The sequence below is a fragment of the Cupressus sempervirens genome, chromosome 9 (genome assembly GCF_028749045.1).
Source record: "Cupressus sempervirens isolate cs-2001-9-10 chromosome 9, ASM2874904v1, whole genome shotgun sequence".
Taxonomy (NCBI): domain Eukaryota; kingdom Viridiplantae; phylum Streptophyta; class Pinopsida; order Cupressales; family Cupressaceae; genus Cupressus; species Cupressus sempervirens.
This window is the reverse complement of record NC_143126.1, coordinates 507,733,187-507,738,702: the sequence shown is the minus strand read 5'-3', so window position 1 is coordinate 507,738,702 and position 5,516 is coordinate 507,733,187. Positions and strand designations below refer to the sequence as shown.

General features: G+C 31.7%; 1 long non-coding RNA gene across 1 annotated transcript; it reads left to right on the top strand.

The window, feature by feature from the left end:
- The first annotated feature begins 249 nt into the window (after positions 1 to 249).
- LOC149539569 (uncharacterized) lies at positions 250 to 5,050 on the top strand. The gene is made up of 2 exons (XR_016356261.1): positions 250 to 1,250; positions 4,766 to 5,050. It is a non-coding gene; the product is annotated as an uncharacterized LOC149539569 (long non-coding RNA).
- Positions 5,051 to 5,516: the final 466 nt, after the last annotated feature.

Sequence of the window (5,516 nt, the reverse complement as noted above, 5' to 3'; positions counted from 1 at the left end):
CACTTAACATTCATTATGTCTAGGTGATGCTCACAAGTTGAAACATCGAGACTTCTTAGATGACCATCCATCCAAATTCTACTCCAACTCAAACACTTGTACATTCTTAAAAATGCAATTAAACCCACCTACTTTACCACTTAAACAAGACCACTTAAACCAAAACCATATTTTTCCACCAATATGGTCCCAAAAACTATTAAACAACATTATACGGCCATCAAAATTAATAAGCCCCAAAACATGTGCCTTGAAAATTGAGAGTCTTAGGAGGCAGGTATAGTTTTTCTCCCCATAAATGACAACGTGCTCGTTTACCCTTGTGGCAAATGTAAGGAGTTCGAATCGCCACGACAGCATTATGTCATTTAAAAATGGAAAGCCCGAAAGTCTAGAAGAAGAAAAGAAAAAACCAGAGATCAATGGTGGACCCCGAGGAGTCGTCAACATCCTTCTCCGCTGCCGCGGAACACGGACTGGACAAACAGGGAGGCCAGGGGCGGCGGTGTGGGCCGTCGCTTTCACTCCATCGCTCTGTGGCTCCCACGCCAACCTCCATTCAAAGGTTAGGGTTTCCTCTGAACTAGGGTTTCTCACTTAGGGTTTGTGAACTAGGGTTCCTGATAAGTTAGACCTTAGAATCGGAGGTTTCTGACCTAAGATATGTGAGCTAGGGTTTCTCATTAAGAAGCTAGGGTTTTTTGACTTAGGGTTTGTGAACTAGGGTTCCTGATATGTTTAGAGCCCAGAATCGGGGGTTTCTGACCAAGGACTTGCGAGTTAGGGTTTCTCATTGAAGAAATTAGAGTTTTGTTTTTCTTGACTTAGTGTGTTTCTGACATAAGAAATGAGGGCACGGAATCGGGGGATTCGAAGGTGAAAGGCGGGAATATGACAGAAAGTGACAAGCTTTGGTGGCCCGAAAGTTATGGCGCGCCTAGCTGGCCGGACCGAAAGATTTATTAATGGAGGTGGAGATCTGAACTGGCGCGCATACTGAGGATTGTGTGGATGCGGCGGCTGGAAGGCCGCAGTTGGCTCTTGGCAGAACGAACAGGCACCACAGCCAATTCACAGCTTTGCTTTCCTCTGACCACATCGGGGGCCTACTTTTTCACTGTTTCATGTCCTTTCGGAGAGACAAAAGCTCAACATCAATCAGCACATGCTCAGTGCTCGAGACCCGTGAAAAGTTTCAGTTTTCCCAAGTTGGAGGATGTTCACACCATAGCTTCCTCGGATCAGGATTGGTGAGTTGGTCTGATACTCTTGTTCTTTCACAACCATAGGTTTTTTTTTGGTGGGTACAAGAGATAGCATGTAGGTTTTTCGCCTACGGTTTCTGTTATATGTTATAAGATAAGATAGCTATTTTAAAACAAAATAAGATAGCTATTACAGAGTTTAATTAGAAGTGTTGATAAACAAAATTGGTACAAGATAATGAATGAAGCTTAATAGAATAGCCTGTTAGAAGGAGACAGCATGCTGTTTTTTTTGGAACAACGTGCTATTTATGAGGGTTTTTAAGATTGTGATGTTTTTTTTGTTTTTTTGTGTATGATAATATGGTCATACAAATGCAACTATAAGTATTCTTAGTCCTTTTTTCAATATATTTGGAGATTTTTGTGTCTTTTATATCATGTTTATTAGAGGCTAAAATTGCACAAATATGTAGAAATTTTATCTCTTTCGTATTATACTTATGAGAGGCTGAAATTGGTACATGAGATAGTAGATGATGCTTAATAGATAGCACATGGTACTCCCTGCCAATGCATCTTACTATTAATTTTTCTAATTAGAACATACTTTCTAAGCTTATAATGGTACATGAGATAGTAGATGATGCTTAATAGATAGCACATGGTGCTCCCTCAAATGCATCTTACTATTAATTTTTCTAATTAGAACATACTTTCTAAGTTTACAATGTCATTTTATTTGTCAATTATTTTCTAGTCAGTAATTCCTTTTTTTAAATTGGATAGTTACAATTTTAGTGATTTATTGACATAAAAAATTACATAAAATAATATCTAGGCACGGAACTAGACCCGGTTACATCTTTCTATTAGTTTTTCTAATTAGAAGAACATATAATTTCTCTTTTTTGATTGGATAGTTACAATTTTAGTAAGGGTATATTTGATTTATTGACATCAAAAATTACATAAAATAATATCTAGATGTTTCTTCCAAATGCTTTCCCTCTTTTCTTTGCACAAACAATTGCGCAAGTGGATTCAATAGCGACTTTTCTCGGACTTTCAACCAGGTACTGAGTTATGACCTAGAACCATCTTTGTTCATATTTCTCTTCTTAGATGCAACACTGTGATTTGGTATTTTTTCTTACCCACATTTTGAGGATTAGCAGGCTGCAATGTATACCTCAATTTACCTTTTTTTTTTTTTCACTAATGTTTTTTGTGCTAGCGTTTTGTGCTCATATTCACTCTAGGGAAAGATGACATAGTTTGAAAGTATTTTCCAAAATTTGAATGCTTGTTCATCCATTAAATTTACAACTCATCACGCCCTAATCAATGCCTAGGAGTACAAAGCATGCGATAGGCGTTTATCATCTAGAATAAATAGCTTATGTTATGATAGTTATGTTATGTTAAAAAATTCTACCAAGTTCATAGACGTAAGGAAAACAAAACCAATATTTGCCCCATAAATTTATAATATCTATAAAAACATTTAAATTATCATTTACAGAAAGTTCAATTTTAGTTCAAAAAAATTAGTTTGAAGAATTATTCTTAATTAAATTTTTGTTTATTTATTTTTAATAGAATTTTAAAAATTAGAATATTAAATTTCTTAACTTTTTTTTTATAATAGTTTAAAATTGAAATATATTATTTTATTATTATGGTTGTTCACGAACATAGATAGATAATGCAAAATTTCTTCAATTCAATTAAACAATATTAGAATATCAAATTGTTAAAAAAATTGAAAAAATATATTAATAAAAAGCATTTTTTCTTTAAAAACGATCTTAAAAATCACTAAAAAAATTAAATAAGTAAAATGTAAATTTTGTAGTTCTCTATAATATTCTATTTTTTAATAATAATTTACATTATTATCATATTCTTATTATAAACCATATTTATTTAAAAATAAATATTAATAATTAGTTTTAAATTGTTACTATTAGCAACTACTTTATTTCTTTGTTTAGCTTGTATTATTCTTTGCTTCTTAATGTTTAATTCAACATCTTTAGTATATACATTATTCTCGTGTGAACATAGATATTCGACAATTCAATCTCCATTTCTACATATGAAGTATCATTAACACAAGGCAGGGACTTAAGCTCTCCTAGAGCTCTTGTTGTTAGAGGACTTAGGGTATTCAAGACTTAGGCATTCCTATGCTATGCTATGTGATAAGATAATATAAGATAGTGATGTTTCAGTTTTCTTGTGTGCTTCTTAATCCGATGTTGGAAATTGTCATACAAATATCTCTATAAGTACTCTTAGTCATTATCATGTTGGTAGGTGAAATTTTGTCCTTTTGTATTGTGTATGTGGAGGCTTATGTTAGTACATGAGATAGAAGATGGTGCTTGATTTCCTTTGAGCTTATAATTCCAACAAATTTAGAAAGAGTAAAAATAGAATGTGTGCACCAAAAAGAAAGAGTGTCAAAGACCTTACATGTTTGTCATATATGTAAGAATGTCACATGTCACATTCTTTTTGCGTGAAGACCATATCAAGATGGCAAGTTAGGTTGGGTTATTTGTTCATTCACAACCACAATTTTAAACTTGGGGGACTATTTGATAGATAACATGTGAGATTTTACCCCTAAAGAGTTGGGTTATTCAACCCTATGTGGTTAGATAAGATACTCATGTTTGTTATTTTTTGTGTGATCCTCAATGTGATGTTAAAAATTGATGTACAAATGTATTATTAAGTGCTCTAAATTATTATTGTGGGCAAAATTTAAGCCTTTTCTATAATGTTTGAGAGAATTAAATTGGTATATGAGATTGTAGCTAATACTTAATTCCATTGAGCTTATAATTTCAACAAATTTAAAAGAGAATAAAAATAAAATGATTCTAACAAATTTAAAAGAGAACAAAAATAAAAAGTATGCACTAAAAGGAAAGCCTCTAGAATTGTATTCTCCAATAACTCGCATATTTGTCATATATGTAAGCATGTCATGGGGCCACTTTCTTTTTGCTTAAAGAGATAAAGGCCTTATCTCTTCAAAATACATAGACAGTGCTAAATAAGATGTCACATCTAAAATAATTGCCTAGATACTAAAATTGAGGCCATGAGAGTGACCTTAATTATCCAAAGGGAAACCTTCATCTTTTTTTTTATGACCGTGGAATTTGACTTTTTAAAGCTTTAGTGAGGAAAATGAGTATGAAATCACTAAAAAGCTTGCTAAGTTAGAGTAGGTTGTGGAAACTTCTCCTTGCACCTTGGTCAAGCCTAGTCAAAGTGGAGTGTAAAAGAGGTTATGTAGTTGAATATCAAGTGCTAATATGGACACAAGTTAATGTATCTAACAGTACACATACATGTATGTGTGTTTAGACATGCACATGCACATGCACGTATATATGTATATGCATATGATAAATGCTTATATTCTATTTATTAAGGATCATTTCATGATTTTTTATATTGACATTGATGAAATATTTGTTGATGTGCCTCATGACTTATGAATCATGTTTACTTGATTGACACTTCTGCGTTGGATGTAGGGAGTAAATGACACCATCTACTATCATACTTCATGAATTTTGAGTCATGTTGACATAAACAATAAAGGTTGATAGTTTCACAATGTAGACTATCTACTTTGGGTGTAAGGAATAAAAGACACCAATGCTGTTATGTTTTGGGAGTTGATCAAACAATTAAAAAGATATGGAAATTTACATGTAATGAATAAGATTTTTTAAATGTAGTATTGTGGAAAATAGCAATAAAAATTCTAATAAAATGCTAGGAAAGAAAATCTTCTTCCTTGTTTAAAATTGTAAGAATAGTTTTTCTATAATATGATTATGACTTCAAATGCAGTAAAGAAACTTACACAAAATAAATTATAAACTTTAATTTTGTGAAATTAATGTGGAATATCTTTTATTTTCTTTCATATATAGCATGACAATTTTCTCCAACATGTAGTTGTGAAGTTAATCTGATCAACCTATTTTTAATTACATTTAAAAAATGATTTGTTATTTGTTAAAATAGATCAAAATCTTGAATCATATATGTAATTGTATTTTTCTTTTAATCATTTAACTCATCCTTTAAATAATATTAAATATGTTTTGACAATGTTATAAAGATTTTTATTCATTGAAAATATCTTTGTGAAACTTCGTATCCATTATCTCATGCATTCTTATGATAAAAATTGTATATCTTAGCCTTAGTTTTTCAACAAGTTATCAAATTTAATATTGTTTTAAAAAAATCCTTAAAATTCACTTTACGTTGGTT